Raw genomic sequence first — 22,688 nt, 5'->3', positions numbered from 1 at the left:
CCAGACGTACAAAACCAAATAAATCTCGTCCGCCATCAAGCATAGTTAAATGCAAAAACATTTCACCACAAAGTGCAAGGTCTGCACTTTGCGTATTGATACAATTTACAGGTCCTGCTTTCCAATACGGGTTGAAAAAAAAAATACAAAAACAGAAGCTCCCTCGAGTCGGATTAGGAATAAATTTGTTTTCTCCGTGGCGATGGATGCCTCACTTTAAAGTGGGTTTTAAAAGCGCACTTCATCTTAATGACCAAGATTGGTTGGGTGGATATCATTAAGGATGTGGCAATAGGATTGTTTGTCGCTCACCGGGATAATAGTAATAGTAATACAGTAAAGTCTTGTTATATCGATATTCTCGGGAGTCGGAAAAAATATCGATATAACCGGACTATCGATATATCCGATCCTGCGGTATCGTAATAAGCAGTACTATCGATATAACCAATATCGATATAACGAGACTTTACTGTAGTAATAGTAATAATAATAATACATTTCATTTCTAAGTGCCTTAAAAAACTCTCAAGGTCACTTTACAGTCACAGGATAAGTTTTTTTCTGTGGGTGAGCAGCAGCAGCCACACGCGCCAGCGTTCGCTCAACCCCGAAGTAACTCAAATACATAGAAAGCTAGCGAATATATAGCTAATAGCTAGTCAGCCAGATAGCTAGCTAATAGCCAATCTATAGCCAGCTAGACAGATAATAGATAACAGATAGCTAGCTAGATAGCAAATAGTTAGCTAGATAGCCAGATAGCTAGGTTGATCAGCGGCAGCCACACGCGCCAGCGTTCGCTCAACCCCGAAGTAACTCAAATACATAGAAAGCAGGCTAATATATAGCTAACAGCTAGCCAGCTAGATAGCCAGCTAAATAGATAGCTAAATAGCTATCATATAGCCAGCTAGACAGATAATAGATAGCAAATAGACAGCTAGCTACGTAGCTGGCCAGATAGCAAATAGCTAGCTAGATAGCCAGATGGCTAGATAGCCAGATGGCTTGATAGCCAGATAGCGAGGTTGATCAGCTTGATGAGTAGCATAATTCCCGAATATGGTTTTGGTTTTTCTTGAGGTTTATATTGAGGTCCCGAATAAGCGCTGGTCAGACCTCTGGCAATGTTTTTTTGCCTTCTTTGTATGTTTGTCCATCTTAGCACTTTGTTACAGCTTCAGCTGTTATAGCACTATAATAAATCTATGTATTGTATTGTATTTTGTACAGCCGCCCCAATTTCAAGCGTAGATAACTCCGGACCCATATAACTTAGGAATTTACTTTTTTTTTGATGAAAGTAGAGAGTCTAATGTTTTTAACGCTGTATTGAATGTTTAAGTAGCCCTAAAACTCAATATTCTTTGGGTCCAGCAATTTGAGTGAAAATGACAAAAACCCTGGCACTGGCCGAGTTAGTTATTGGCGGATTTCTTTCGCGCTGCTTTGGTTTGCTTTTCGGGTGCAGTCCTTGGTTTTGCATTCACCCATTTTATTTATTTTTTTGTTGAAAAAGTAGCCAAAGAACACATCCAATCCAGAATAATACTCTTTTCGTTCTCGACAAGGACATTCACAGTGACGTGACTCTGTTGCCAGGGGCGACCGGTAACATTTTTTTATCTGGAGATGACCAGGTAGGTTTTTCCACCTTGACCCGTACGACCCCCTTTTCTTTCCTTGTTTAACACTTGTGGTTAAATGAAGCCTTTTGAGTCGATGTAGAAGGGGCCGGGGGGTTTGAAGCATCACAATTTGACAGCCCGCTGATCGAGTTCCTCTTCACAGGCAACACAGTGGCGCACAATTGCGCCTTTTTTTTTTTTTAACAAGCGAGGTCATCTTGAAGACGTCGCAACCCTGACCCTGAGCTTTTTCAGCGGCGACGCAGGAACAAGTCGGTTCACAAAACCAATCACACGCTGGCGGTGAAAAACATGACGTTTTAAATGTCTGTCAAAAAAAAACACCCACGCAACAAACCACCCACACGCATGCATTTATATGCGCTGACAAAAGTGCTGTTTAACTTACAATTATTCCCAGTGGAATCATTCCCGGTGGACAAATGACAGCCTGCCTTGAATCGATTGTGACATGCTAACCTAGCGATTTTTTTTTTTTTTTGGGGGGGGGGCGTTGTTGTAAGCAACTTTTTTCCCCTTCTTCAAAAACGACATATTGTTCCAGAACGAAATACAGTAAAGTCTCGTTATATCGATATTCAAGGGAGTCCGAAAAAATATCGATATAACCGGGACTATCGATATATCCGACCCTGTTTGCATGTAATTTTGTCTGTGCATGCATAGAAATAGTATCGATATAACCGGGACTATCGATATATCCGATATCGATATAACGAGACTTTACTGTATGATGTAGAGAATAAACACAAGAGAAGAAAACATAATTGCATTTTGACTACATTGTTCATTTAGCCGTAGCGATGCCTAGCTCAAGTACTCAAGGACGGTTTCTGAAACTCGGCATCTACGAGGTCATTTTGAAGTAGTTTTGGGACACTTTAACTCATTTTCATTGGTGTTGGGTGTTTTAGATGCCATAAAATTGTTTCCGATATCAGGTTGTCCTTTAAATCGCTCCCTTAAGATAGAAAACTAGTCCAGAGGTAATGAACGGTACAGCAATTCGTCGTTGTACGTTTCCATACGACTTCGGAGTTTGATTCAAAAGCACAAACTGGATTCGAAACAGTGTCCAAATAAGGAGCGTATATGGCTAGCTAGTTGCAATAGGAAGAGCTCCGATTTCTACCTCAGCTAGCCAAACTAGCTGATCTTGAATCAACAGCACGGCCATTTCGCCGCCATGGCTTTAACAACACAAACACTCGATCAATCCCGACAATTAATCGTCTTATCAAGACGCTCATGCGGATTGGTTCGGCACGTTTTTATAGACCATAGAAGGATAGTTTGTTAACAAAAAAGGCCCAAACGCGACGCTGCATATAAAGAATCAAGCGGAAGAAGTCGGAGGCATAACTGGTAGCAAATATGAAATATGTTGGATTCCCTTCCTACCCCTTGAGTGTATTTGAGTCATTACCGGGAACAACACACAACCGCTATAAAGCGAGCGACAAAAATATTAGCCCCAATATTATCGCATCCATTTTAATGGACACATTTGGGGCCCGTTGCCTGCAGAAGATGAAACATAGCATTTTTTCCGCGTTCTTGCCCGCGAGCAGGCGAAATGCAGAAGGAACCGTTACGTAACAGCAGCTGTTTGCGGGCCGCCGCGTCGCACGCCATCAAAAGAAGCGCGCGGCGCATTCGGGAGCGCCTTCGGCGACTGTCACCACATTGCGCCGCAGCCTTCTTTCAATTGGCTGACATGTCCATTTCATGAATATTCCAACGGCGGGCGGATGAGAGGCGTAAATTATGACTGCGGCGGGTTTTGCCGTTCACGTCGGTTGCACGAGGAGAGCGTGCGTGGCTTGATTGGGAGGAGAAAATCGGATGACGTCGGATCTTGTCGTGTGTCCAATTGAGCCGGATAAATATAAATAAATACATAAATAAATAGCTATCTAGATAGTCAGATAGTCAGACAGCTAGATAGCTTGATAGCTAGATAGATAGGATGATAGCTAGATAATTAGCCTGATAACCTGATAGTCTGATAGCCTGATAGCCAATTAGCCTGATAGCTAGATGGCCTAATAGCTAGAAAGCCTGATAGCTAGATAGATTGCCCGATAACCCGATAGTCTGATAGTCAGATAGCATGATAGCTAGATAGCATGATAGCTAGAAAGCCTGATGGCTATACAGCCTGATAACTGGATAAATAGCCTGATAGCTAGATAACCTGAAAACTAGATAGATAGCCTGATAGCTAGACAGCCTGACAGCTAGATAGATAGCCTGATAGCTAGATAGATAGCCTGACAGCTAGATAGATAGCCTGATAGCTAGACAGCCTGACAGCTAGATAGATAGCCTGATAGCTAGATAGATAGCCTGATAGCTAGATAGATAGCCTGACAGCTAGATAGATAGCCTGATAGCTAGATAGCCTGACAGCTAGATAGATAGCCTGATAGCTAGATAGATAGCCTGATAGCTAGATAGCCTGACAGCTAGATAGATAGCCTGACAGCTAGACAGCCTGACAGCTAGATAGATAGATAGATAGATAGATAGATAGATAGATAGATAGATAGATAGATAGATAGATAGATAGATAGATAGATAGATAGATAGATAGATAGATAGATAGATAGATAGATAGATAGATAGATAGATAGATAGATAGATAGATAGATAGATAGATAGATAGATAGATAGATAGATTGGTTGTTGATATTATCTGAAACAATGCTTTAATCGATGGCTGTGGACAAAACAATCGTCTTCAAAAGACGATTGCCGATACTCAATCTAAACATGGCCGACTCTAAACGCAGGAAAGTGGTATTCCACTCATGATAACGCAGTATGATTCATTTCGACAACAGCCCAGCAGGGAGACGCCCCACGGAGACTCTCCCGAGACTCTCCTGCACTTTCATCTGGCCAAACAAACAACGCGCTGCCATGCTTTTTAATTGAGCCTATATCGCAAAAGTAAAGTGGATGATTAGCTAGCATCGATCTGCCTCCTCCCGCGACTCCCGGTGACATTTCCTCCCGTATTTCATGCCTTGCGCTGCCTTGTTTTCGTGGTTTTTGTTTGCGCACCCCTCACCACACTGCTCCCTTCCTTTCCTGCCGAGCTCAGGCTCACAGCTGAGCGAGCACGCCGCAGAAGGCTAATGCCGCCGCAATAATGCAAGCCCTTCATCTTTCCTGCACCAGCGCGACACAGCAGCGGGTTATGGATTTTCTTACTAATGAAATGTGGAAGAATGAGGCGACCGACCAAATAGACATGGTCCAATAGTCCCCCTTTGACGACTTAAAGGACAACCGACATCTCCGGACAAGTTGTGTTTATAATTTGTAAAATGGCTTCAAATGACTTCTACTGAGCGTATTTTACAAAGATTCCATCGCATATAGCGATAGTTTACGTTTTAAGACTCACACTGAATATTCAGGAAGTCTCGAGTTGATGACGATGCCTGAGGTGATGTCACGTCAGGAATGACCGTGACTGAGAAAGCAACACACAATGCATTTTGGGTACTTTGTTTGGTCTGAAAACTTCGTGTTGATGGCGAAATTAGAAGGAAAACACATAAATAATGCGGCGGTGAATCGTTGCGTGTTGTACCAAGACTACTATTTGATACTAGTTCACACAAATTCCCAGCAGACAAATCAGCCCATTTCCAAAGGAGCTTGGGCGCCATCTTCGGGGCGTTTTCGGGGAGCTACATTGGAGTCCAGACGCCTCAAAATGACACGGAAGGACTTCTTTAATCGATTGCACACATTTATGCTTTCCTCTTCAGAACTATTTGAATCATATTCATAACTGGATGAGTAACAAGAAAGCATCTTCTCCGAATCTGAAGCCATTGTTTTGATTCTAGAGCAAGGAAAAGACGTCCTTGTGTGACGTCACGAACAAGGGGGCGGGACCTTCTGAAACGGAAACTTTCTGAGTTCATTTTGAAGTAGTTTTGGGACACTTTAACTCATTTTTATTGGTGTTTTGCATTTGACTAAAAATATCAGCCTGTGTGTTTTGGGTATTTTAGATGCTATAAAAAAAAATTCTGATGTTAGTTAGGAAACAAAAAAAAAATGGTGTCGGTTGTCCTTTAAGAGACCGGCACCCCGTGGAACATGGGTCTTGGTTCTTCATAGATTAGAAGATCAGATCAACTCCCGAAAGAAAATTAGGGCGGAAATGTTTTTATTCTGATACATTTCTGCCATATTTTGGTCTCCATCCCCATAGCAGTGGATGCTATGACCCCCCCCCCCCATTAAAAAAAAGCCTTTTCTGCTGTAAAGCAGGCTAAATCTCTAATTACAATTTTGGGCTTGAGTAGCAGAAGTCATAATTATGGTACTTCTCATTATGCAAATTAATTGACAGATTCCAAAGAATTAATTACCTCTCGTCCCGAGTTTGATTAGCAAATGAGAGTTTGCGGCTTGTGTTTAGATTTGCCGTTTGGTTTTGCCTTTTTTTTTTTGGGTGGAAAAGAGGATTAGAGAGGAGGGGGACAAAAGGTGATGCAGATTCAACACGCCAGATGAATGGCAAATTGGACGGGATACTTTTGTCTAAACGACAACAGACGAAACCTGTTGGAACAGACACTGCCTGCAGATAACGAAGAATTAAATGCATTACGTCGCCAGAGCAGATTTTTTTTTTTACAATGCGGGATTACATGCCGATTTTACGCTCGGCAATTGGCACAGGTTGAAGTCGGCGCTGCTGGGCTGGGAAAAAATAAATAAATTGTATGTCCCAAAGTGGCACTTTTCAGGAAACGGATTAAACATGTATGTAATCTAAGGACTATCGGTATATTACTGAAATCCCCTTGGATACAAGAGCTGGCAGTCGGTGTTTCAACAAATTGCCGCAGACTGGAGTGATGAGCTTCCTTCCGACTGACGTAATTTCTTACATATAAAACAATCACATAGCTTAGAATAGACTTATAGGATAAAGTGCAACATTTCCTTTTTAAGAAATAAAACTTCTTAGAAACGGAACGGATTAATGTCATTTCCATTCATTTCAATGGTGACAAATGATCTGAGAAAAGTGATTCAACTCTAAAGCAACAAATTAAACTCATATTGAAAAGTATTGTTTTAATTGTAAAAAGTGAACAGTTTTTGCTGGAGATTCGGGTCTGACTCAATTCTCACTAAGGTTAGCGTGTAGAGATTAGACAGAATAACAAGTTATCATATTTAAAAGTTTCATGCTGTTATATGCTTAGTCAACATGTGACTCGATCACACAATTGAAGCACAGACAACCTGGGGTCAATCTGAGGTCAACAGACACAGCTTGTTAAACTGTCATCTTCATCTAGGAGATCTGGCCTTGGGAAACTCCTTTATCACTGAAGCAATTTACGACATGAAACTCCTTCACAGGAAGAGCTCATTAGCCAGGTTACAAATTTATCAGTTCATGGAAGAGACAATGTTTTATTGCTCACAGCTGTTCGCGCTTAGAGATATGCCCAGGGGCGTGGTATTCTAACCAAGAAAAACTATGTTTTACTAATGTATCACTTCAATTTGCATATACTCTCAATAAATAGCTTGGCAGAGCTGCAGAATTCAGGCGTCTGTCATGAATGATAATTGGTAAACTCCTTCAAAGGAAAAGGTCATTAGCCAGGTTATTCATCTATCAGTTCATGGAAAGAAAAAAAACACAATTAAAATGTCTATGTTCCGTTGTTTTATAGTTGTTGGTGCTCAATGAACCACTACTTTGTTTGTCAAAGTCAGGCAGTTAAAAAAAACAGTGACTGAAAAAAAACAAGCTAATCCATAGCGTACGTCAACGTACGGTCTTTGGCTTTGCTTTGGAACAAGTCTGCAGTTGTCAGCGGCGAGGCTAATTAGCGCCGCAGCTCCCCAACAGGCTAGATTTCGACACACCAGGAGCCTAATTTGTCTGACGGCCATTTTCATTCTTCCTTCCTATGGAAGATAACAAGAGCGTACGAGTAGGCAATTAAATGCCGGCGAACCTCAGAGCAGATTACGTTGCCGGGAATGACAGCCATGTTTATTTCCCAGCGAAGCGAACAGCAAATATAATACTGCAAATGTTTACAAGACAGGTTACACTTTTTTTTTTATTTTCTTCCCCGTCCACGGAGGCGCCAAATTACAGCCGAGGAGGTTGTCATCACGTCACGACGGCAATAAGTGCTGGCGGGCGGTGAAAGGAATACTCGCATGGAATTGGGTTGTTGTGTTCAAGGACAATTAGACATTCAAAGCGAAAGATATAATATTGAATATTATGTCCATGTGTCCTCTCCTTGTCCCTTGAGTTACTATTTAGAACCCAAGTCCACCTTTGACCTTGTCTTGAAGAATAGTTGGGCATAGTAAAGAGTTGGCGTTGTGTTTGTCTGACAGATGAGAACTCTCAATGTTTATCTTCGTTTTTGTTCCCTTGGAGACTTAGGTGTGTTTTATCACTTCCTACACACTTTTGACTCTTTCAAAATAAAATAAAAAACTTGTCACACCGCCTACCCAACTCCATTCGCGAGAATCTGAGAATGGATTTGCAGTACACGGTGACCCAGTGGACAGATCAGTTGACTCTGTCAATGGTGATGAAATAAAATGATGCATGTCATTGTTCACCTGCATTTTAAGACAAGTCCTGCCACCACGATTTCAGTTTTTTTTTTCAGGGTGGGGGGTACGCCCTATAGGTTTTTTTATTGATGTATTTATTAATGTATTTATTTATGGATTTATTTAGGGATTTATGTATGTTTTTTTTGCATTTATTTATGTATTTATGTATTTATTTATGTTTTTGTATTTATTAATGTATTGATGTATCAATGTGTTTATGTATGTATGTCTGTTTATGTATTTTTATGTATGTATTTTTATTTATGCATGTATTTATGCATGTATGTATACATGTATTTATGTATTTATTTATCTATGTGTTTGTGCATTGATGTATTTGTTTATTTAGGGTTCTGTATTTATTTATTTTTTCATTCGTTCGTTTATTATTAATTTCATTTATGTGTTTGTGTATTTTTATTTATTGATAGATATATTTCTATATTATTTATTTCTTTATCTGTATCTCTGTATCAATTTATTTAGTATTTATTTATTATGTATTTATTCATTTGTTTATGGATTTATTTAGGGATTTATGTATGTTTTTTTTGCATTTATTTATGTATTTATGTATTTATTTATGTTTTTGTATTCATTAATGTATTGATGTATCAATGTGTTTATGTATGTATGTCTGTTTATGTATTTTTATGTATGTATTTTTATTTATGCATGTATTTATGCATGTATGTATACATGTATTTATGTATTTATTTATCTATGTGTTTGTGCATTGATGTATTTGTTTATTTAGGGTTCTGTATTTATTTATTTTTTCATTCGTTCGTTTATTATTAATTTCATTTATGTGTTTGTGTATTTTTATTTATTTATTGATAGATATATTTCTATATTATTTATTTCTCTATCTGTATCTCTGTATCAATTTATTTAGTATTTATTTATTATGTATTTATTCATTTGTTTATTTATTCTTTCATTTATGTGTTTATGTATTTGTTTTTATTTATTTATTTACTTTTTATTTATCCATTAATTTATGTGCTTGTGTATTTGTGTTTATTTTATTTATGTAAATATTTATTTTGTTTGCGTTAGCATCGGTTAAATCCAGATTAGATAATCCACTATCAGATAAATAGTCGCGAATTGAGGACCCGTTTCAATTGAATCTAATGTGTACAAGATACAAAATATCGAGTTCGAACTTTATAGACCCATACATCACCCAAAACCAGTAACAATAAGCACAAGCAGACTGTTTTGATAGATAGCAGAAGAACCATGTGTCAATGCGTGTGTCCAACTCTTTTCAATGGTCCGGTGAATCCCTCGTTACGGTTCGGTGTGGATCAATGCATGATCAATCCTTTCTTGGAGGGGACGTATCGATTTGGTTACTCTGGCTGGCCAGAGTCTAATCTCTCGAAATGGAGTGCTGCTCGGCCCCTTTCGGAGTCAGCGTACCCCTGGCAGGATGATACACACACTCCATATAAAAACTCAGCTCCGGAAGAGCGCAGATTGGAGAGGTTAATTGCATCACCCCAGTAGCCAATGTAAGCAGTTTTTTTGACAACGATACTAGTGCAGCGTGTTCTACCGGAAACAAATTCCTTGTGTGTTCTACATACTTGGCAATAAAGATGATTCTGATTCTGATTCTGAATTTTTTTAAAGTTATTTAACCTTATATTTCCCTGATTCTTCAAGTGGTTTTACATAAAATGCATTTACAATCACCTGGTGATCAAACATGTACGCAACAGCGCAGAAAATTAGCATTTATCGGACCCTCCGCACCCTGCCCACCACCTTTTCCAGCGACTCCCCTCCCCTAAATAAAAATATAAATCATAAATAAAAATGGCGGATTGAGGAGAAAAAAAAACCTTTCCAGCGGTGTTACAACACCGCATACGAATGCTTACAGTCCAAAATAAGCGACATAAACATATGGTGCAGCATCATAAGCCATGAAAATGAACATTTTTCCATTTGAAGACTGGTCATATTTAGCTGTCGTTTTTTTTTCCCTCCCTTCCTAGTGGCTGACTGCAGAAAAACAGGATTGACATTCGCCACTATCTAAAGTGTGCACTTTAGCCTCAAGCATGACATACTTTTTGCATAGCAAACCGTACAAGCCTCTTAATACAGCTATGAATACTGAAAAGGTTATTGCTGCCAGGTAAGCACCCGGATCCTAAAAAATGTATATGCTCCGTCCGGTCTTCCACGTTAAGATTAATGACATGAAATAACCTCACGGAGTTCAAAACCAGACGCTCGGTCTCAAAGGGAGATGGACTGACTATCAGAAAGGTAGACTGTTTAAAAAAATTAATAGATGAATAGATGAAGAGATAAAAATACATACAAAATAAATTAAATTACATGAAATTAAAGTGTTAAAATACTATAAACTAAACACAAATAAAATAAAATAAAATAAAACAAAATACAATACAAAATGCAATACAAAATCCAATACAAAATAAAACTAAACTAAACTAAACTAAACTAAAATAAAATAAAAAAATAAAATAAAATAAAAATAAAATAAAATAAACATTTTAAGGCAGAACAAATTCAATTAAATATTTTTTTTGCGAAAGTGAAAATTACCTTTCCTGCATTTTTAATCCAAAACGAATTCTTCCGAAGCAAATTATGAGAAAAAAAATAAATGGTGTGCTAACCAACTGTGTGCCAACAATGCCAAAAAAAGTTACAAATATACAGTAAAGTCTCGTTATATCGATATATATATCGATAGTCCCGGTTATATCGATACTATTTCTATGCACGCACGGAGAAAATTGCATGCAAACAGTGTCGGATATATCGATAGTCCCGGTTATATCGATATTTTTTCGGACTCCCTTGAATATCGATATAACGAGACTTTACTGTATTTGACAGATAAATATATTGTAGATTAGATTAGGTGAGCCTTTATTTTTCTCACAGTGGAGAAATTTACATTTCACAGCAGCAAAAACAAAATATAGGAGCTGCTGTAAAGGCAGCCACTTTCGCGGTGCCATCTTCAAGTCAAAAATAAAAACAAAACAAATAATGTGACGCAACACAAAATATGTCAATCTTTCGCACTTTCTGCACCCTCTTTGATGCATGAAGCAGTTCTAGATGATAGAGAGGATTAAAGCGTCCTTTTCACCAGTGGATCAGGAACATCATTATGAAATGTGCACGTCTGCTACAAGCTACGTTTTGAACGCTAACACGAAGCTGTAGCATCCATTGACGAAAAGAGATAATGATAATAATACTAACTCTCAAGGTCACTTTACAGTCACAGGATGTTTTTCTGTGGGTGAGCAGCGGCAGCCACGCGCACCAGCGTTCACTCAACCCACTCATGGAAAGCTAACTAGCCAGCTAATAGATAGCCAATAGATAGCATGCTAGCCAGCCAGATATCTAATAGATACATAGCTATCTAGCTAGCGAGCCAGTCCCACATCCCCTGTCCCATATACAGTAAATCCGCATCAATTCCAAGCCGCGATCGTACCTATATAAACTGATGCCACCGAGACGAAAATCAGAGCAGAATCCAAAACCTTATTCCCGGTATCGGAATAATGATGAAAGCACAAGTACGAACGGGACATTTACAAGCAATTTCTCTTGACGTAGACTTGACTACAAATTCTCAAAACGCAACCCTGCTGCGGCATTAATCCACCCGCTGATTCGGATATATTCCTCGATAGTCCCGGAACTTTAATAACACAAAACTTCAGAGCATTGTTCAGCAGTGCAAGCTCTGGGGTATGAATGATTTACCAGGAGTCTGTCTTGTCTTTTTTTTTTTTTTTCATTTCTTTCCCGGAATAAGAATCGACAAGGAGAGAAGAGCTGACGTGTATGACATACCCAAATTTCATGATGATGCGTTCGCCTATCATAGAACAAGACATTTTTAAGCTATTATTCCCTGGAATCATACGAGCCAACGTCACTGGTGTTATTTATAATTCATGTTAAATGAAAGGTGCGTTCAAACCCCCCCCAAAAAAGGGGGAAAAAGCGCTTTCATGACCGTACCAGATTATAATCGGCAAATTGATGGTAGCATCATCCGCTATGTGAAGGAAAAGAGTCATAAAGTAATTTTAATTTCATGTGACTGAATTTCTAGAATAATCAATACAAAAAAAGGGGTGGGGGTGTGCATAGACGAGATCCGCTCCATCGAAAGACCAGATGGTTGAGAGCCATTTTAATAATAAATGCCAACCCCCCCCCTATAAAGCATTGACAATATGGCGCAGCCTGACATACAACGCACTGGGGCCACCCTTCCAAGATCACATTTTCAAACAGTAGCTGTACCGCAATCAAATAAGAAGTTCGCCATTTTCCTCGAAGCCATGACCCATCGTCTTTTCCATTTTTGGATTTTTTTTTCTCCCCCCCCCCCCACCCCATCCCCTTTACCACCATCACAGTATGTGTGACAAATTAGAAGGCAGGCTGACATTGGCTGTCATAGTCAGCCCCCCCCCTGTGCTATTTTTTTCTTTATTTTTGATTTTTTTTGCTTTGCTCCGAGATGACCCACCCTTGTCATCTTTCGGCGCATTAGTGTGACAAAATAGAGAGCAGATTGAAGTGGCAGCATCTGGACTAGGCGGAGAATGACAATGAATGGATTTTCTCACACACACACACACACCCCTCTTTTCTTCTATCCAAGAGTCGGGCGCACACTTTAGCTTGTGCGCAGTTTGGGACATAGTGCCGACGTATAAAAGTTTAAAAATGTGGAAATGGTTGAAAATATTGATGATTGGTACTAAATATTTTTTTTCTATTCTATTTCAAGGAAATAGAATTAATGGTCGAGAAATATGGACTGGAGAATCATACAATGAGAATAATTAGCATTAACGGTGTCGTCATGAAATAAGCTAATATTTAGCCTCGCTGGTCTATTTCTTCTTCTACTCCAATCGATTTGTATTTTCCTGAGGACTACATAAACATTTAATACAGCATTATAAACCTTAGATTCTGTTTTTTTCATCAGAAACAAAGAGTTAATTCCAAAATTATATGGGTCTGGAGTTATATGAGCTTCAAATGAGGGCATGAGGAAAACAACTACAATGTGGCCCGCGGCAAAAAATGACCTTGACACCACTGCCTTAGACTTTCATCAGATAAAATTTTTTTTTTAGCAATCATCATGGAATTTAACAAGTTTGATTTGCTTTCGCGGGGCCGAAAAAAATGATGTGGCGGGCCGGACTTGGCCCGCGGGCCTTGACTTTGACACCTGTGGTCTACAGTGTCCGATGGAACATCTCTGACAGGTATTTAATGTCGTCGCAAACTAGCCCCACCCATAAATAAATAAATAAATAATAAATAAATTTTCTAAAATAATTTCAATCAAATAAAATACGTTAAAATAAACTAAACTACAATAAAATAAAATGTATATTTTTTTATTTTTTTTTTTTTTTACAAATGAAGCTTAAATATGGCATCAACTACTCCACCCGCACCTCCTAAAAAATAAATAAAAATTAATCAGTCCTATTTCAACAATACTTTGCCGCATCTCGACGACGGGGTGTATTTTGTGGTGTGATCGACGTCGAGGAAATTACCACGTACAGTAGGATGGTGTTATGATGCTTTTAAGAAGCACAATGTGAGCATCCTAAGCTGCAATTACTGACAAAGCATTCGGGTGTGGGAGGTAATAAAGAAATGTGGCGTTGAAGCGCCCATCCCACGCTAGCTAGCTTTGTTTCCGACAGGTCAGAGATGAAACGGAGGCTGTGCGACGACCGGGAAAGAGAGAGGCCAACGCGTAGGCGGCGATAAAGGGGGTAACGCACGGTCACCGGTTTTGAATTTGACTTTCCAGCCGGAATTGGAAAATAAAAATAAAAAAGAATAAGCGATTGTGTGACGTCCATTTTGTTTCAGGTTCGAGTCATGAGGAGAATGGAAAGAATTTTGACGGTCGTAATTTTCTCGAAGTGTTTTAATGTTCATACGAACGTTTCTATTGAATCTTGCAGAGACTGGATTGCCCTAGTTTCCTGCTGAGGAATTGTAAACAGGAAGTGGATACTGAAAAATCGACAGAATAATTGAGTATCCAATAAACCGAGTGTGGTATGTTCACCGCAATTAAACAAAACAAACCTTTTTCCTGTTAAAAGATGTATAAAAATAACATACATAGCCAATCAATCTACAGGATTTTGTTCATGAATTTCCCCAAATTAACTCATTCACTGCCATTCACGGATTTATTCGAGCGAGGTGTTTGGGCACCGCTTTTGCTGTCAGTTTTGCAGAAGTAGTGGTTGGACTTTTCTTCTAATTATCGACTAATAGTCGTCTTTTTTTTTTTTTTTAACGAGCAATCGCGCAGTGTAGCCCCAGCTCGGTTTGCATTGCATGGGAGGTGAAATACGTCGGAACAAAATGTGAAATACTTCCTCAATCTGCTTGAATTATCTTCCGTTTCAATGACGGAAACAACAAAGACAAGCCTTTTAAGTGCGAGGATGTGTTTTTGAAGCATAATAACGCTGTACCGGCGACCCGCGCCCTCCCAAAATCACACTTAAGCAGCGTATCAAAGCGTAAACATTAAGCTCGAAGCAACGGCATATTTTGGGAGGATTGTTTTAAACATTAGTCTTTCTGTCTTTCGCTGGAAGTAAGAAAAAAAAAAAAACGTTTGTTTTTTTTCCAGAAAGCGATTTCCGTTGTTTTGAAGTGAACAGTGTTTTTTGGGTTGTCAGATTAATAGCTGTATTTTTTGAAAATGAAAAATGGCTGAAGGAGCAGTTAATCTGCATTTTTTGGGTCCATTTTACTGATTTCATTTCATTTTTCATATTTTTATTTTTTTTATTATTTGCCTGGTGTACTCATTTATTTATTTATGTTTTCATTTGGCCGGTATATTTATGTATTTATTTGAATACCGGCGATCAGGGTCCAATTAGATCGTCCGATGCTACCCATGCGTCTCAGCATCATGCTAGAATGACGGAGGCTTTCGAATTTTCACTTGTCTTGACGCAAATTAATGATTTTTTTTTTTTTTCGTTGGTGATTTTGGGCATCAAATCACTTGCTGTGGGGATTTAAAGGACAACCGACGTCTCCGGACAAGTTGTGTCCATAATTTGTAAAATCACTTGAAATGAGTTCTACTGAGCGTATTTTACAAAGATTCCACCGCATTTAGCTATATTTTATATTTTAAGACTTGCGCTGAATATTCAGGAAGTCTTGCTTTCCAGTTGATGACGATGCCTGACGTGACGTCACGGAGGGAACGCCCCTGACCGAGAAAGCGACACACAATGCATTTTGGGTACTTTGTTAGGTCTGAAAAAAACGTGTTGATCCGCGTTGATGGCGAAATTAGAAGGAAAAACATAAATAACGTGTGTGTGTTGCACCAAGACTACTATTTGATACTAGTTGACACAAATTCCCAGCAGACAAATCAGCCCATATCCAACGGAGCTTGGGCGCCATATTGTGCATTTTCTGGGCGCTACATTGGAGTCCAGACGCCTCAAAATGATCCGGAAGGACTTCTTTAATCGATTGCAAACATGTATGCTTTCCACTTCAGAACTATTTGAATCATATTCATAACTGGATGAGTAACAAGAAAGCCAAATCTGAAGCCATTATTTTGATTCGAGAGCAAGGCGAAGACGGCGTGACATCACGAACAAGGGGGCGGGACCTTCTGAAACTCGCCATTTTGAAGTAGTTTTGGGCCACTTTAACTCATTTTTATTGGTGTTTTGCATTTGACTAAAAATATCAGTTTGCGCGTTTTGGGTATTTTAGATAGATTTTAGAGTTATAAAATGTTTTTCTGATGTGAGTTAGGAAACAAAAAAATGGTGTCGGTTGTCCTTTAAGTGTCCTTGAGAGCTTTGAAAGTAAAAAAAAAATAAATATACAGTAAAGTCTCGTTATATCGATATCGGATATATCGATAGTCAGTCGGTTATATCGATACTATTTCTATGCACGCACAGAGAAAATTACATGCAAACAGGGTCGGATATTTCGATAGTCCCGGTTATATCGATATTTTTTCGGACTCTCTTGAATATCGATATAACGAGACTTTACTGTATTATTATTATTTAATACTGCAAGCGACAGATTGGACGCTAGCTACACCAACACAATGTACATCGATAAAAATAACAGGACTCGCAGACATATATTCTTTATCTTCTGCGTAGAACGGATAATTGTGAGCTCAGGGAAGAGTCAGGGCATTTTTGATTGGTCGGATCAATTTTAACTTCATATCAAAATTTATGTATTCACGTCACAAGCGCCTCAATTAGTTTTGACACTTTCGCAAAGGTCTCAAACGCAACAACGTCAAACCGTTCACCGTAATTAGACGCCCGAGGCAAGTCGGCTGTATTCCGAGTGACAGATTGGCATCCGCGCCATACAAAAAAATAAAAAATGGCCTCCGCCTCAAGAGATTCGGAAACGGAAGGTGCGTACTTGACATCCCATCAGCAGACGGCTCACTGACAAGTAGGCTGTAAAGGCTTTTTGCTGGCTTTGATTACACTAAGTGCACCGAGGCCAGATGCGACCCGAGCCAGTCATCTGTTGGCGTGCCAACAACGGTCGCCATCGACGAGAGGGATGGGGGGCGGGGGGACAGGAGTGAGTTAGGTCACTTGGGCTCCCCCCACCCTCCACCCTCCACCCTGAGGAATGAAGCCATTGTTCTTCATTACACTTAAAGTGATTGTTGAGGGCGACAGAGGGAGGGGGAGAGCGAGTCCATTCCAGCACCTGTTTTCCATCACCGGTTGAGCTGAAACCGGAATGACACTGAGTACCCGGTGTGGCACTTTGTGACTGCCAAACAGGACAATTTAAATGTCCAATTTATCATAGAGACAGAAAAATATTGAACTTTCACAAAGGGGGCGGAGCAATACTCCAAATAAGTCCTTGTTTGGAAATTGTTCAAAATATAGATCAATATTTTGAATCAATTGTTGTGTTTTTTTTTTTTCGATGACTGATCAAGCATCAACTAGCAGGCATTTTTTTAAGTGTTGATTAACTCATTCACTGCCAAACGATGTGCAAAAATATGTCCACTCCAGTGCCAGGGTTTTTGTCATTGTCACTCAAATAAAATATATATAGAATCAACTTTAAAATTATTCTTTATACATTAAAAGCTATCAGAATCAGAATCATCTTTATTGCCAAGTATGTAGAACACACAAGGAATTTGTTTCCGGTCGAACACGCTGCACTAGTATCATCAGCAAAAAAAATGCAAAGAGGCACTATACATATCCATCCATAATCCATAATCTTGCCCCATCATACCTATCTGACCTTCTTAAAATTAAAATTAAAATTAAAATTTCTATTCCCTCTCGTTCCCCAAGATCCTCTTCGTCCCTCCACCTCTGTGTGACCCCCTGCCCCCTGGCTGTCTCAGCACGATGGGGGACAGGGCTTTCAGCTGCTCCGCCCCCAAACTCTGGAACTCACTTCCTCCCAACATTCGTAACATGGATTCTCTTCCCACCTTCAAATCCCATCTCAAAACCCACCTATTTAGAATCACACTTTCTGTGTAGCTCTTTGTTTTGTTTCTATTTACAACTGTATTTTATTTATTGTATTTTATTTGGGATTGTATTTTATTTATTATAGTACCTATGCTTGTCTGTGACTGTAAAGTGTCCTTGAGAGCTTTGAAAGGCGCTTAAAATGAAATGTATGATTATTATTATTATTATTATTATTATTATTATTAAATTCCAGGACACACAGAATATTGAATTTTAGGACTACCATAAACATTCAATGCAGCGTAAGAAACCTTGGACCACAGGTGTCAAAGTCAAGGCCCGGGGGCCAAATGCGGTCCGGCACATCATTTTTTTCGGCCCGTGAAAGCAAATCCAACTTGTGAAATTCCATGATGCTTGCTAAAATCCTAACCACAATTTCATTTTTTAATGTAAACCACAATAACAGTCATTATTCTTGACTTCAGATTTGCAAACTAGTTTTTCATTAATTTGTTGTGCGCTCATAAACCATAAACCAACCATAAACCATAAACCATAACTACAATGTGGCCCGCGGCAAAAACATTACTTTGACACCCCTGCCTTAGACTTTCATCAGATAAAATGAGTTAATTCCTAAATTATATGGATCTGGAGTTATCTGAGCTTGAAATGGGGGCGGGTATACACAATACAGTACGTACATATTCATTTATATAGCGCTTTAACAACATTTGAAATTGGAACAAAGCACTAACATGGAAAACAGGAAAATGCGGGCCCCTTGTAGAAAACAAAAAAACATTGCCAGAGGCCATAATTCCTAAATTATATGCATCTGGAGTTAAACGAGCTTGAAATGAGGGTGGCTAACTGAAATACAATGCGATACATACATATTGGTTTATATAGTGCTTTAACAACAGCTGAAGATGGAACAAAGCGCTAACATGGACAAAAGGGAAGTGAAAAACCATTGCCAGAGGGATGTCCAGCGCTTTATCTACATTCCCAGCAAGAAAAAACAAAAACCTGAACACATTTGGGAATGGCGATCCATATTATATTTTCAATTCGTGAACTGCCTTGTTTTTAAATCTCATCGACTCTTGTATGTAATTCATTAATCTAATCAATTAGTCTATTCTAAGTGAAATGCTTGATTGTGTTACCTAATGGGTACATACAGTATCAGGCATAAAATACATAAAAAAAAGAAGAAGAAAAACACCCTTAACTCAAGATGAAAGGTCTGATTCATTAAATATTTGGCTGTTTAAAATTTAAAGAGCTGAGCAAAATGCCCAGTGGAAGTAATATCTGATGTAGTTATATGGATGGCTGAGTCTTGAGTTGAAGGCCGACTTCAGCAACTAAAAAAATAAAATAAAACAACACTCCTTGGAGAAAGTAGTCTTGGGAAATTTTCATTTTTGGAGACTTGTGGGAAATAATCAGTGCAGGTTGAAAAGTTTGTCGGGTTGCGCTCGGGAAAGGAATTGTTGATTAATTAACTCACTCACTGCCAGACAATGTGCCAATATGTGTCCACTCCTGTGCCAGGGTTTTTGTCATTGTTACTTGGACCCACAGAATATTGAGTTTTAGGACTTGAGTTGAGTTAATAATGTTTTAAAAATGGTTAGCCTCGCTGGTCTATTTCTTCTTCTACTCCTATTGATTTTGATTTTCCTTAGGACAACATAAACATTCAATACAGCATCAGAAACCATAGATTAGAAACCATAGAAGAGTTAATTCCTAAATAATATGCATCTGGAGTTATCTGAGCTTGAAATTGGGGCATATGTACAAAAGACAATGTATACATATTGAATTATATATTAACAACAACGGAAGCTGTAAGAAAGCGCTAACATGAACAAAAGGCAAATGCTGCCCCCTCGTGGAAGGGAAAAATAATGCCAGAGGTCTGACCAGCGCTTAATCGGCACCCCCGCAAGAAAATCCAAAATCCGAACAAATTTGGGAATGCCGCTCCTCGTCAAGCTTTGCAATTCCCTGAATAAATTTGGGAAATGCAGTGAATGAGTTTATAGTATTGTCATGAAATAAGCTAATGGTTAGCCTAGCGTGTTCTATTTCTTCTTCTACTCCTATTGATTTGAATTTTGCAGCAAGATTAATAATTAGTGATGGATATTTAACGGTGTCACGTCACATTGAAACATGGACAAAAGGCAAATGCTGCCCCCTCGTGGAAGGGGAAAACATTGCCAGAGGTTGTTATTGTAAAAAAAAAGGAGTGATTACATCATTGGATAAAATAATCCGCATTGTGAATACGAACAACATCATGCTGATATATCCAAAATACAGAAGCAAACTAAATTGCACAGTTCGGGAAAAAAAAATTGGATCTGGATCAAATTTGATGAATTTGCAGAAAGATGCATGTTTTATTCACCAGGATATTAGAGTCAAATGTGCCCTTCGCTCCTTGAATGTAAGGAAAAGTCAGAAGGAGGAACATTCTGGAAGCGCACCAAATTCTAATGGGTTTTTCGTGGCCCATTTCCCACCCCTTAGACAAAGTTTAGCCTTCTTGGCTGAGGTAACCAAAAAAATATCAGTGGAGATTATCGCGCCCAAATTTAACATAGAATTAATAACTTTTCAATGCGTATTTAAAATGAAAGAAAAAATAATGAATGTAAAACATTCTGCAATGCTAACGACAACAAAGCAAGTCAACAATGGCCGATGCTAAATAATTTCAACACTTTCTGTCACCTGTGCTTTGTCTCAATCCATCGCAATGAAGCTAGAGTCAAAAGTTGCGGCGGTACAAAAAAAACGACACAGACTTGTTTAGTTTTGTGCTCACTCGGCAAAAACGCCACAACCGGGGGGAGCCTGAGAGCTTTCATGGATAAAAGCGATGCTCTGGATTAAGCCGCCCGTATAATCCACAACGCGACAAACGTCTGCCATCCTCCAACATGATGAAGCACCAACTCAGCGTAAAAAGGGTTTATACAAACAGGGATGTCTAGCTCTCTTCCACCACCCATAAAAAATAGACAATTAGCATTGAGTGAGACCCTCTGAACCATGCCCACCACCTTTTCCGGTGACTCCGATCCATGTGCATCAAATCCAGCAGACATTTCAACATTTACTTCCCCCGTCGCCATTAACTCTCTAAACATTAACCTACTTAACCTACCTAACCTAATACATTTCATTTATAAGCGCCTTTCAAAACTCTCAAGGTCACTTTACAGTCACAGCATACGTTTTTTCTGTGGGTGAGCAGCGGCAGCACCAGCGTTCACTCAACCCGAAAGTAACTCAAACAGATAGCAAGCTAGCTAGCTAATAGATATCTAATAGATATCTAGCTAGATAGCTAGCCAGTCAGACAAACAGCTAGTAGATAGCATCAGATAGCCATTAGCTAGCTATTAGATAGCTAGCTAAATAGCTAGCTATATAGCTAGCCAGATAGCCAGCCAGCTCGACATTAGATAGCTAGCCAAATAGCTAGCTAGACAGCTAGCCAGATAGACAGCCAGCTAGACAGCTAATAGATAGCTTAAACATAGCAAATAGATAGCTCGGTAGCTAGCTAGATAACTGAGATTGAATGGCATTTACAAGCAAACATTTTTTAGATTACATCTTTCATTTCAGTACATGTAGTAGATAGCCATTATATACCTATTAGCTATTAGATATATAGCTATTATATAGCTAGCCAGATAGCCAGCCAGCTAGACATTAGATAGCTATTAGATAGATAGTAGATAGCTAGCCAAATAGCTATCTAGATAGCTAACTAGATAGACAGCCAGGTAGACAGCTAATAGATATCTTAAAAATAGCAAATAGATAACTCGGTAGCTAGCTAGATAACTGAGATTGAATGGAATTTACAAGCAAACATATTTTAGATTCCATCATTCCTTTCAGTATCTGTGTCACATACTTTTATCTAAATAGGAATATATCTGAATGCGGCAAATGTTTGCGGACAATTGTAAGCAAAATAAACTTGTTTTCAGGGTTGAAGTTTCAACATTTTCAAAGAAATGTTAAACATATTCAAATTCATGTCTGCAGACATCAGTGCAATCAAGATGACAAGATTATCAATTCTACAAATTGCATAACCTGCCTCGCTCGGACCCCGGATGGCTCATGTGCCGCATGTTGCCCACCACTGTATTCAACCATCACATAACTGCCTTGCATTTAAAAAAAAATCATCCCAGCAAAACCAGTTTATCATTGCACCTATTTGCATAACCGATATGAATACATTGAAGGTGAAGAGCGATGGGGTGAGGGTGCGTCTCCTTGCTGTTATTTCATCACATCTCCATGGCAATGCATGAGATGGAAGACCCTGAAAGCAAGCAGTGCAATACCGCAATCACACACCGCAGTCCACAAAATACTGTCCTGTACATATAAAGTTCTTTTCTAAACCATTCCAACTCACTGGCAAGGCAGTAGAAGGGAACATTTACACCCACTACACCCCTCCCCCCGTAGCCTGCTGCATACCCAGAATACGACCGTCCTGAACCCCGTTAAGAATCCTCGCATATCCGCATTTAACACATTCTTATCCGGGTCCATGGTGACATACACGATTTTGTATATCAACACGTCATTTCCACTTCGACGTATGCGTAAAACGCTAAAACACTCGAGTTTTTGTTATTGTTATTGTTTTAACTTCGGAATGCGGTAAACGTCAACAGTCGAAGCAGCGAGGTGGAATCGGCTTCTCGTTGTGCGAGTTGCAAAACTCGAACAAACACGAGATTCAAGGGGGAATTCGCACCACTTTGGACGC

The 22,688-nt window shown here is 39.1% G+C and overlaps 1 protein-coding gene across 4 annotated transcripts in view; it reads right to left on the bottom strand.

Annotated features, from left to right (window-relative positions):
* cadm1a (cell adhesion molecule 1a) overlaps positions 1-22,688 on the bottom strand; it is a 245,214-nt gene that overhangs the window by 221,984 nt on the left and 542 nt on the right. The gene's annotated exons all lie outside the window — the stretch shown is intronic.

This window comes from Hippocampus bargibanti, linkage group LG16 (assembly GCF_051943395.1).
Source record: "Hippocampus bargibanti isolate YZ-2025 linkage group LG16, ASM5194339v1, whole genome shotgun sequence".
Lineage (NCBI taxonomy): Eukaryota > Metazoa > Chordata > Actinopteri > Syngnathiformes > Syngnathidae > Hippocampus > Hippocampus bargibanti.
The sequence above is the reverse complement of the archived record's forward strand: the minus strand, read 5'-3'. Positions and strand labels throughout refer to the sequence as shown.